The 13,092-nt window shown below is 42.0% G+C and overlaps 1 protein-coding gene and 1 long non-coding RNA gene across 11 annotated transcripts in view; one reads left to right on the top strand and one right to left on the bottom strand.

Moving 5' to 3' along the window:
- MAGI2 (membrane associated guanylate kinase, WW and PDZ domain containing 2) overlaps positions 1–13,092 on the bottom strand; it is a 2,755,167-nt gene that overhangs the window by 400,206 nt on the left and 2,341,869 nt on the right. The gene's annotated exons all lie outside the window — the stretch shown is intronic.
- Positions 1–13,092, top strand: part of LOC138288280 (uncharacterized) — a 344,175-nt gene that overhangs the window by 197,303 nt on the left and 133,780 nt on the right. The gene's annotated exons all lie outside the window — the stretch shown is intronic.

Genomic DNA, 13,092 nt, shown 5'->3' with positions numbered 1-13,092 from the left:
GAGATTGTGGTAGTAGTATTCTGGTTCCAATATTTTGCATGTGATATTCTGACACACAAAGAAAGCTACAACAAGTAGCTAAACTCCGTGATCTGAGGTTGTCCACTCATTTTTAATACAACTTTACATGGACAATGCAATCCCATTCTAACTTGCAAGCCAGCCTGTCAAGTCTTGTTTCTCTAGCCACACCAGTTGCAACAAAATCATAAAATTCCCAGTAACCCTGTGGCTTGATCTCTCCTTGATTTATTCCTAGTTCTTTTATCAGTGAGTCTCATTTCTTGAATTTAACAAACTATGTGGAATCCTGCTGAAGTACCCTAATTTGGTACCTTTTTCCCCTTTATCTACCTACAATAATGTTTTCAGAGCAAGGCCAGTATTTTCACTCTCTGTGCTATGACAAGCTTATTTCACATGGTCAAATTTGTGGTTGAAGCAGGTTGACTCATACCCGGTATCATCTGTTCCTAAAGAAGAAGCAAATGACCCCTTTCAACTGGCCTTCAATCCAAAATAAAGCACAGCAATATCAGTATAGTTTACCTTTTTTGTTATAACCACCCACACATCACATAATCTTGACAATATGTGCAAAAGACTGTACCCTCTCTCATTGGGTGATTACTTCCAATAGGTTCCTCTTGATAATGATCTCAGATTTCCTCAACAGCAGCTAAGTCAAGCTGTGTAAGATCCATCAGTATGGTTGGCCAATGGAAGAACGAACATGGTAAGATATTCATTGCCCAATTTTTAATTGAAAGCTTTTATATTGTTATAATTTTCATCACCTCTAGCAGTAATCCACTATACCTCTTCTTGTAAATTACAAAATGTCTGCCAGATTGTTAATCTTCCACATTTTTCTGTGTTGCACTGAGTTTTGGAAAAAGTTTTATAGATTGTTGCCACATCAGGCTAGGGGCAGAACACCTTGCATGGTTTCTCACCTTTAGCAGGACTTAAGGTGTACTGGTTAGATGTATTTCAAGTTAATTTTGAATGCCTGTTTTAGGGTAATGAGTATGACATTGTAAATGGAGTAGGTTTGGTGTCCTGTAGGATGCACATCAACCATTAAAGAGTCCAACGGGGTACAGTTAATTTGTCTTGTAATATAATATCCTCAAAAAAGGGCTCCATGTCACGGCTAGAAACCTTTAGAGAAATCATATCAAACTGCATGCTACCATTAAATGAAAGAAGCTCTTCACACTTCTCAATATATGAATAGATGGGAGGCCCATATTGCTGATTTATAGACAACATAAGTAGCTATTAAAAACACTTGTGGAGATTTCACCCCTAGGGGCAAACACCGACACACTTTTGACGCTGGGGTTTGGTGTATTGGAATGCTGTATTTTTCAAGGGGTGGCCCCCGTGCCCCTTCTTCCCTCTCTACCCTACCCACAGGTATTTCATCATCTTTGCAGCACTGTTTAATTAGGTGCTGAAGTGCAGGTGGGAAAATATCTATCAGCAAAAAAAGAGTGACACAAAGTCTGCCCACCCTATCAAAATAGCCCGTGACCCATTCATAATGCATTAATCGAGCTTTGTGAAACAGGTAATGCCGCGTGCATTATTTGAAGTTCAAAAGGTACTATGATATGGAAAAACTAAAATCAGATTTTCAAACCTAGCGATCTTTGACACCATCTCTGACATTCCCTGGAAATGTACGTCCACTGGAGGGAACATTAAAATAAAAAATGAAGGCGTTTAGAAATCGTACTCCTTCCAGTCTTTGAGAGATTGCACAAATTGGTTTCAAACTCTGGAGGTTTCAAGGATGCACAAAGAAAATAAACCTACTACTCTCTGCTCAGAAAACTGAACTCAAGGCGAAAGATGACAAGTTAAACTAAGAATATTAGGGAGCTGACAACCATGAAGCACTTAGCACGTCTCACAATAACCAATCTCTCCTTGCTTTAGTCTTCACATATATCATTACAGCAAACGAGATACAGAGCGCGTATTCCAATTTGTTATTACGAGACACCTTGCAGCGAACATATAGAGTATAATTTGTTGTTATTAGGTTCAGGATAGATTAGGTTTCTTTTCACAGTAATTCATAAAAGAAGACTTATTTTCCTATTGCAGGCAGTCATAATGAAAAATGACGTTTTAACAACTATTTCCTTTCCGAAGTGCAGAAATAAAGAACATCAATAAATTCAATTCACAAAACAGCAATCAGACCAGATAAGGGTCTGTCTCATAAATTGTATGCACACCGAAAAAACTTACTAGTATGACTTCTACAGTAAACAACACTGACAATGCAAACATTTGTGTTTTTTGCACAATGGAAAGATGTTTGCTTCACGTCCTTATGTTGTGTGGGCATGAAGGTGTAAGCATGGAGTTGTCATTCGGAGGCTACAGCAAACCACCTGCACGAGGTAAGCAAGGAATCAACTTGTGAATTGTGGTTCGGATGGGGCAGCAGCAGCTCAAGTTCTTATTCCATTTAGATTATTTCTATAAGTGGAGCATTGGTGGGCAATGTCTATAGAACTATCTGATTTACATAGAGCAGGCCTAGCCTCAAAGTTACATAGCACTGTGCAGAGTGAGGCTTTACAGCCAATGGGTCAGTAGGCTAGAGGTGGGGAAGGGGAGTCAAAAGGATAGAGACAGTGGAAAGGAGGCTGTGGGTGTGAAAGTTGCAGTACAGCACCGATGGAAAGGTAGGGGAGGGAGACGGTGGGGACAGGGTAAATATAGTTTGCAGTATACTTATCATAATACTATGTATATTTGGGCAGTTTTTAATTTAACCAGGTTTTATACATATTTAGTCATTACTAAAATAGGTTCTTCATCCACTTTTGTGGCTGGTGGAACGTGAATTATTTAACATATTAATTACAGTTCTTTGTCCCTGCTTCATCTCTGTGTATTCCATTCCAAGGCTTCATCAACCTATTGTTCAAACAGACGTGGCTTAATAGCAAAATTGTCTATTGTGGACCATGTCATATAACACTAAGAAAATGATTTATTCTTGTGCTCCAGTTTTCTTAGTTGTCCAGCGTAGCAGCGGACGGATACAGGGGCCGAACATGTAACACTGAATGTTGCACTTTTGTTGTGAAGTCTATCACTGACGTCACAAGGCATGGTCAATCAGTGTAGGATGAAACATCTAAAGGTTTTAGATCATGGCCTACAGGATACTCTAAGTACACACAGCGTAGCTAGATACAGATCACTGTAAGAGCAAAGGGTATGTATCAAATTTCTTTTTAAATAATTTAAATGACTGCTGGTGTCCCGGGTATCAACAGTAACTGGAATATGGCTGGTTACAACAGGCCTTCCCATAGTTCAGGTGTGTTTTGTCTCCTATGTGGCATGGGAAGCCCTACTGTGGGCTGGCTAAACATCCCTTCACTGCCACTTCTAGGCCCTTCCGCAATTTTTGTTACACATGTGTAGTTTGTGTCGTTTTTGGAATTTGATGTTACTCAAAATACATGGACATTTGGAGATTAAACAAACATATAATTTCATTCAATTTTTCGCTATTCAGTCTAGTTTGAGCAGAAAATAACTAATGGGAGAGTGGTTGGAGCTTATAATTGTTGCTGGATAAATGTTCTCCTCACACCAATCCCCAATCCCGCAAGTTGTTTGAGTCTGAACATCAGGTGAGCTATCACGTACATTTTTCACTTTATATACCCTATATTCTATTTCACAAAACATACGTGTAATTTCATATCATAAATTTCCCAAAACGTCATGTTTTTTTTTTTTTTAGTGATGTGATTTTACAAAACCTTACTGCCCTCCACCGCCACACTAAACAAAATCTTTGGGATTTTCCCTTGCTATTCTGCTCTTTCCTGCTTTCTCACCCTTTTTTCAATATGTATTATGACTTCTGGGTTTCCTGATAACATGCTTCTCAGTCACGTACACTTGCCACTTTTTCCCTCAACCTCCTCAAGCACTCAGCTCGCCTCTTTCAAAAAGAATGAGGGTCCTGTTGCCAGAGAACCTGCGATTTTGATTTCCACACTATGGAATCGGTTCTAGTGGGCAACATTAATTTCGATGTGCACAAATACATAACAATGCTTTCTAGGGTGCGCAAATCAAAATGTTGTGCTATTTGACAGAAAGATTGTCACCAGGATTTGCCTGCCAAAAAGTGTCAACCAGGAAGAGCTGTGGACGTAATCTGGTCCTGGGCGAATAGCACATGTGCAATTAGAACATAGGCTGATAACATCAGACTCGGAGTCCTGCAGAAGTTGTTGCCAAAATCGAACTAGCCCCATGGTTTTAGTCAATGTCTAAATCATGCAACTAACCTCGGAGCCAATTACATTCATTAGCTTTGGATTGCAGCTCTGATATTGTATTTTCAATACACGTCACTAAACCTAAACGTCGGCCTGTCCAACAACAAAGTAAGGGGCATATTTATACTTGTTTTGCGCCGAATATGCATCATGGTTTTTTACGCAAATTCGGTGCAAAACTAACTCCATATTTATTCTTTGGCGCTAGACCCGACTAGCGCCAAACTTATGGAGTTAAAGTCATATTTTGGATGTGGAAACCTACTTTGCATCAATGAGATGCAAAGTAGGCATACCCGTGCAAAAAATGACTCTATGGCCTTAGAGGCCCCCCGGGGTCAAAAAATGGTGAAAAGCTTGCTTTGCACCCTTTTTTAATGCCTGGGTCAGGGCAGACATTAGGGGACCTGTGGGCCTATTTCCATGGTGGAACACCATGGAATAAGCCCACAGGTACCCTCCCCAGGCCCCAGAGACAACCCCACCCACACCAGAGGGACAGCGCAGGATGGGGAATCCTATCCCAGTTAAGTATAGGTAAGTACAGGTAAGTATTTTTTTTTTTAAGTGCCATTGGGGGCCCTGAAATGGGCCCCACTACATGGCACTGGGTGCAATGGCCATGCCCAGGGGACCCTGTTCTCCTGTGCTATCTATTGAGGTGGTGGGCATGACTCCTGTCTTGTCTAAGACAGGAGTCATGTGGTATGGATGGTTTTGGGTCACAAAAATAACTCTAGGCAGGTTAGAGTTAAATTTATTTTTACTCTAACCTGCCTAACGTCATTTTTTGGTGCAAAACCCCCTTCTTCCATACCACCAGCCTACCCTTTGCCTTGGCTTGCACCATTCCATAAATATGGTGCCCGGCTGGTGCACAGAAATGGTGCAAGCCGGTGCTAAACATTTTGGTACAAAACTGCGTTAGTGCAGTTTTGCACCAAAAAGTATAAATCAGGGCCTAGGAGACTCAATACAATTTGTTCTAAAAGACTTCACAAAGATGTAAAATAAGGTGTTAATTGAATGTGAGGGCTCACAATAGATTAGTTTATTAATAGTCATTTTGGTGTGCAGTCGTGAAACAATATATTTTTTGCACAGACAGCTTTCTCTAGCGTTGCGACTTTCCTCTTTTGCTCTGTTCCTAAAGATACCAAAATATTATAATTTATCTTAAATCTGCTACTGTGCCCCTGGAAGGCAATGGAGCGGTTCCAACATGTCATAAAGCAGTTCTGTGAACAGCACTTTTCAGAATTTGCTGAACCATTCTGTGCCTCTGCCTCCATGTGGAATCCACGCCTGGGTCAGAATGACAGTTGGGCTGTTTGCAAATTCCCTCTAAACAGTGACACAAAGGGAGCACAGGTGTGACCTGCATATCCTGATGTGTCTTCCTGGACTAGAGTGGGAGGGAGGAGCTGACACTTGCACCTGAAAGTGCTGTGTCTGTCCTCCCACAATGCAATCGCTGACCCCCTCGAGTGCGTCTGGAGCCAGGCCTGTGCGAGTCAGGATCTTGTGAACAACAGAGACTTTTCTTTGAAGTTTGCCTACTTCAAAGGCAGAAATTAGTATAAGTAGTAGACCCAAAACCCCAAACTTTTAGAACACTTCTGGATCAGGAGGAACCTCTGCCACGGAGAAGAGATGAAGAGCTGGAGGGGGAGTACTGCCCCTTTGCTGTGTGTGCTTTGGTGTGTTGGCCTGCAGTTGCAGCTTCTGCCTTAAAGAAGATAAAGACTGGACTTTGCTGTGTACCCTGCTTGTCAAGTTTCTCTATGGGCTTGAAGTAAAGCTTGCCTTCTGATGGAAATCTCAGTGATATCAAAGACTTCAGATTAATCTGTCTACAGCACTGGGAACTGTGAGTTTTGTGCTGCAACAGAAGACAAACCACCACGACGCTGTCAACAATGCCGCTGCCTGCACCATGACCTGACAGCAACGCACAGAGCCATACCCCGCTTCGCACCCTAACCCTGGTCTCTCAGCCTCCACCACCTGACACCGTCACTGAGCTGCTGCTTGCACCGTGACCTGTGGGCCCTGCACTCTACATTGCCTCACTCACACTGCAGCCTTAGTAACCCTGACACCACCGCTCTACGCTGACATTGACGCTTCTGCCTGCACCGTGGCCTGAGGACACCTCTTGGGAGGTACACGAAGCACCGTCCCATCCCACACCGCAGCCCCAGTCCATGGACGCCAGCACCGTTGACTCCAGCATCATCAACAGACGCCCTTGTCTGCACAGTGACCCATGTGCACCGCACAGAGCCCACCCCACGGCATACCGTTGGCTTGGGCATACCAACGACAGTGCTTCAGCAACGACGACCCTACCTGTGCCGCGACCTGGAGATACCACACATCACAGTGCCCTTCTTTACATCGCAGCCCTGGTCTCATCAACACCGTAGGACGCTGTCACCGAACTGCTGCCTGCACTCTGAACTGTGGGCACCGCACGTCACATCCGCCCACTTTGCATCACAGCCCCGACTTCATCATCAGCCCGGAGTTTGATAAGCAAAGCATGTAACTTCAAGGGCCCGATGACCCCTGCACCGACCTCCGGAACTGATGCCCGATGACGCCTGCCGACGCCGGCGACACCACACTCCAGATCGCATTGAGTGGATCACAATGCCTTACATTTCCAATGTACTCTTTACGGGTGTTCCCAACACTGTAGCCGTCCAACACCACAGCAGTCAGCCTGAACTGCTGGGTTTGGTATTCACATACGCTGTGATAGCCCCAGACTGAGCTATCGCCTTCAAGGAACTGAATTTTCAAGTAATTCCTACATAATTCATATCTTTATTACTGTATGTTGGATTTTTCTCAATTTGGTCTTGTTTTACACACAAAAATATTGGCTATCTTTCTAAAACTGGTGTGGTGCTCTTTTGTAGTGTTTTCACTGTATTACGGTGTGTTATGTGCAAATGCTTTACACATTGCGTCTGAGATAAGCCTGACTGCTCGTGCCAACCTACCAAGGGCGTGAATAGGGGTTATCTGAGCTGGGTATCTCCCTTGCCCTGACTAGAGTGAGGGTTTCTACTTGGACAGAGTGCAAACTGACTGCCAACTAGAGACCACATTTCTAACAGCCACCTCAGTTGGGACACAGTCATATACAAATAAATCTGGACCCTTCTCCAATAGGAAGGTCCAGCCTAAACTGCTAGGCCAGATCCTCCACTGTGCCCATGAAGGCAGAAAACTGAGGTGGCATGGTATGTAAAATAAGGATGGACTGGGATGGGGCCTGTTTACCAGTGGCTGAGATTAATTCAAGCATTCCATACATCACTTTTTTATATAATTCAGTGTGACACCTTAAGTGGGACGGGTATGCCCACTGTGCCACAGGAACCAAGCTATACCTGACCGATGACCCCTGACAAGGGCACAACAGGTCGTGGGTTGCTTGTGTTGTGGTTCAGGGAGGAGCTGTCCTGGCAGTTTGGGCTGGACAGTTCCCATAAATTTAGAGCCAAGATTGATTTGCATATGGCTGGATCCAAACTGAGGTGGCACGGTGTGCAACATAACAATGGATAAGTAGGCGGCCCCCAAGTAGTTACCAGTAGCTGAGATAAATTAAATCACCCCATCGACCACTTTTTTGTGTAGTCTCTGCAGGGTCAACCAGCTGGCCAACAAAGGAATGAGGGTGGAGGGTGAGCAGGCGATTCAGTGGGGGAAAATGGAACAATGCATGCTAAGGAAACATTGAATTATGACAGTTATGTACATTTTTTATGGTCTTTGCTCTTTAATGCAATAGTATTGGGTCTGTCATCAAAATTCTTCACTGAAAAAGTGCAAATCTGACAAATATGATAATTTAGATTTTTTATTTATGTACCTAACTAATAGAATAACGTTTGGAGCCAGTACCTATTTTCTCATTTGCTTTTGAAGATTATGCTACTAATCAGCACATTCTGGGCATTTACGGCTTCTAGCAGCCAGGGTGTCATTTTACAATTGTTACTGATTTGCATGTCTGGTCATTCACATCGTACCCAGGCCGGATTGATACTCTTTCTGTGGTCTGTTCCAAACTTCAGAGGCAATCAAGTCCTGATTTCTCTTTACAGAGCCTTTATTTTATTATTATCGTTTTTTTGTGTACTATGATGTATAAACAAAACACCACTACAAAAACCTAAACATTCTGTACATTTTCACCACCTACACAACACTTAGAAAAGTATACAGAGATTACCCATGAAAATCAATAAACCTTTGCCATAAGCTAAGTTAGAAGAGGTTTATCTATTGTTGTGAATGTCCCTCTTTTTAAAGGAGCTAGTGCTTTTACTACACTTTCAGTGTATGTCAGAATTGAGTAACTTCAGTATTTTCATTCTTTTTATTATTTTTTTTTACTTGTCCTCATCTCACCAATCCATGCCAATAAGGGAAGGATCCACTACTCATTATCCCCCAGGTGTATGGCCCCACAATATCAACGGGCCACTCCACCTGCCACTCCCTTCCGTGGATCCCCCCGCATCCTTGGCTAGCCCTTACCGGCTATCCATCTGGTGCCAAAGCACAACAATACACGGAAAGGGGGATAAGGTATAATCATCAGACTTCATATCTGATACTAAACACCACCAATCAAGTGAAAGTTTGACAAACATTTTCCCATCCCACCCAGAAAGTGTCCCTTTTACTAATAGGCCCAGCTCTATCCAAATTACACAATCTATCTACCGATCATTGCCACTCCTGAGCTGTGGGAGGTGATGAACATACTCATTTATAGCAAATTTGCTGCCGGGCAATAAGCATCAGCACAAACAAAAGATGTTACTGTGATTGGGCTTTCAAATCACAAACCCCAAATAGGACCAGAAGAGGATTCAATGTCATACCTTCATCAAATATCTTGTTTAAAACTTTCTGAATGGCTTCCCAGAAATTTCCCAACCTAGAACAGTTCCAAAACATATGGATATCATCCGCATTTGGATCACCACATCATGGACAGGTTTTCTGAGTTTTCCCGATGCGGGACATCCTGGCTGGAGTCCAATATACTCTATGCAAAGTAAACAGGTGGTTCCTCCTCATTGTCGCTGATTTGACAGTGAACAAAAGATTTGAACATGGCTTTTGCCACAAAGATATTATATCAATAGTTGGAAACACCTCCCCCCACTTCTGGAGCGGGAGGGGGGGATCCTCTTCAGCTGCCTCCAACAAAGCCTGATACCAAAACGTGATTTCCTTAGGTAAAAATATCTGAGTTAATTTCTCCTCCCAGCTGGATCTACCAATTTCCCCTACTTTTACCGATTTAATCTAGCTAACCAACTGATAATATTTAAATTTTGAAATGGAGCCCCCCGCTCGCTCCAAAAATGTGGTCCAAGGAATAAACTCCACATCCTCTATAATCTGTCCCCACAATAGTACCCCATTCACTTTCAACGGAAGAGATAACTTATCAAGAAGACATACCGGAGTGCCCGGTGAATCTCAAATTGGGGCTAATCCGGAGTAGTAGACTATTCCTAGTATGTTGCGAATCTGTACACAAACCTTGCAAGCCTGTGTGGAATCTTAAGTCTAACATTTACAAACTTCAGAGACAATCCCTGTCCTGATTTCTCTTTACAGAGCCTTTAATTTACAATTATCGTTTTTTTGTGTACTATGATGTATAAACAAAACACCACTACAAAAACCTAAACATTCTGTACATTTTCACCACTTACACAACACTTAGAAAAGTATACAGAGATTACCCATGAAAATCAATAAACCTTTGCCATAAGCTAAGTTAGAAGAGGTTTATCTATTGTTGTGAATGTTCCTCTTTTTAAAGGAACTAGTGCTGTTACTACACTTTCAGTGTATGTCAGAAATGAGTAACTTCATTATTTTCATTCTTGTATATCTCCAGTCTAGTCTAAAATAAAACCGTTAGCTATGTTAACCTTCAAGGCTTATTGATATAAACTTTAGGAATTGAGGATTATGTTCTTTCAGATTTGTCTGGCATGGGGAGAACGCCTCCAATGAAGTATATGCTAAATTTGCATATAAAAAGAGAAGGAACATAAAGTCACAGAGCCTTTGAATAATGTACTCATAACTAACCCCATCATATCCTTGTTCAAGTTCACCCATTTTTTACTAAAGGATGCTAATTTACTTTCTATTCATGCTTGGTGAGACTGGATAATATTTCTTTGACGTGGCTTGTTATCTTTACTATCCCCTGTTTCTACATCTCCCATCTTTACAAATAACATATGACATACTCTTGACTCCTCTAATAATGATCTCAATACATCATTTTACGTAGAAGGTTCTGAATTCTTCTCAATTTAACCTAATAGCCCTAGTTTTGTTTATTATTTTCTTTTTTCCCCAGGTTATTGTTTCTCATTTTTTAAATAATTTTATGTAAGTTAATACTGTTTTTCTTATATTAAAATGAACTTCGCCTTCACTCTTACAGTTACACCACATTTTTATGTATGTCTTGCCTGTTGATATGCTATAATCAATAAAATATTTTGAACACTCATCCATCTTAGACTCTTAGGGCCAGATGTAGGAAGCAGTTTGCAATGCACTAACACCATTTTGCGAGTCAGTAACCTGGTTACCGAATCGCAAAATGTGTTTGCGAGTCGCAATTAGGAAGGGGTGTTCCCTTCCTAATTGCGAGTCGCAGTGCAATGCAGGATTGCTTTGTGACCGTGAACGCGGTCGCAAACCAATCGCAGTTTGCACCCTTTTTTAATGGGTGGTAACCCTTCCCTGTTGAGAATGACACTGCAAACATTTTTTTCAGAGCAGGCAGTGGTCCTATGGACCACTGCCTGCTCTGAAAAAATGAAACGAAAACGTTTCATTTTTCGTTTTTGTAATGCATCTCATTTACAAAAAAAAAACTGCTTTATTAAAAAGTAGTCACAGACATGGTGGTCTGCTGTCCGCAGCAGGCCACCATCCCTGTGAGGGCTGCCAATCGCAAGGGGCTCACAAATTGCGACCCACCACATGAATATTCATGAGGTGGGCCTTTGCAACCCCCTTGCGATTCGCAGATGGTGTCAGGGACACCATCCAGCATTCCGAATTGCGACTCGCAAATTGCGACTCGCTCTGACTCGCAATTTTTGGGTCACAATTCGGAATCTTCCTACATGTGTCCCTTAATTCTTCTATGACTTGTTTAATTTGCCATATTTCTCAATGGATGTTGGTCACAAAATAAAGGTATTACAGAATTCTGAAAAGGGGATTATCTTTCTGCCTCCATATAATTTCCCAGTTTTACCTATCCCACTCCATATGGAGAAAAATCCCTGCTTCACAAACATTTGCCACTCCAAATAATAACATAGTAGAAAATGTTTGTTACATTAAACGTGCGGTACACAATCCATTAAGTGTACCTTATGCAGTACACAATCCATTAAGTGTACCTTATCTATGAGCAATGATTCTGAAGAAAGTAAGGTTTTTTCAGTTATGACTAAAATGGTAGTCTCCCCACATTACTATTGAGAATTGCACATGTTTGCTGCAGTACAAAGGCATTCATGGAAGGGTTTTACATTCAGCAACCTGAAAAGAAATCTAGGCATTTTGCACTACCTGCTGGAGATCACAAGTACCCCTTTCAATTCCATAACGTACTTTGAAGTACGTTTGTTGCATATATTGCTGCAAACATAGGTCATCTTGGAAACAATTATTATCTTTAACAGGTTCAGCCTCGCACATAAACCAACTTTCTTTACTTTTCGTATATCCAATTTGTTCTTCGGCCTCTCCAGGAGGGGAAGCCTCATTTTTTTCCTGCTCTCCTATTTTCTACCCTAGTTATAACAATGCCTAAGTATGTCACACTCTTGTCTGCCATTTAAAAAATCATTTTTCATCAATTCCTTACTTTTGACAGTTCCCATTCTTAATATTCCACCCTAATTCACAAGAGATCACAAAATTGAACCAAACTGAGGATTTACTGCAGCAATTTCGGGCACAGCATATGTTGGTTCTGAAACATGTAACATTGTGTCTTCTACATGTTTTAATGTAACTACCCCAAAATCAAATATTCTCACTTGTAATCTTTTCACTGCTGCAAAGGCAAATCCAGGGTTCTAAAGCAGTGTTACATTGCAGCAGTGACTTTGGACAGCCATATGTGTTCCTCTTCTGAATCTCAAATAATTTGCACATGGCCCCACTTACCATCGGGTGAGCTCTATTAAGGATGGACGGTATTTTTTCAAATGGTTACAGCGTATTGTTGCATTTTTTTTTCATAATACGCAGATAATGAGTACGTGACGTGATCAAAGGAGTCACTATGTGATTATCATTCCCGCATCCTTTCCTTTGACAATTAGCAACACGCCTGCACGACAGGCCCTGCTATTGGCTCATTTCGAACCGACATCACATGCAAAGCCAGAGCTCCGCGAATTGCACCGAGAAGGAGCGTCAGTCGCGTGATTTGCGATTACAGCATGCTCAGCGGAGAAGAAGCAGCAGGTACTGCCTCCGAGGGACTCAATAGTTACAGTTAGAAGGCAAACAGTGCACGCTAGACACAGCGATCAGTGTCGAGCTGGTATGAGCGCAAAAGATGGACAAACCTCGGTGTGCTCACACACTGTTCGCAGCAGAAGCACCCTAGAGCTGACAGGCTTCTACCGGAAGACCGCATTTCTTTTAACACATGGCCTCACATCTC

The sequence above is a fragment of the Pleurodeles waltl genome, chromosome 4_1 (assembly GCF_031143425.1).
Source record: "Pleurodeles waltl isolate 20211129_DDA chromosome 4_1, aPleWal1.hap1.20221129, whole genome shotgun sequence".
NCBI classification, from domain to species: Eukaryota; Metazoa; Chordata; class Amphibia; order Caudata; family Salamandridae; genus Pleurodeles; species Pleurodeles waltl.
Note: the sequence above shows the minus strand (reverse complement) of the source record. Positions and strands in the feature narration are given on the sequence as shown.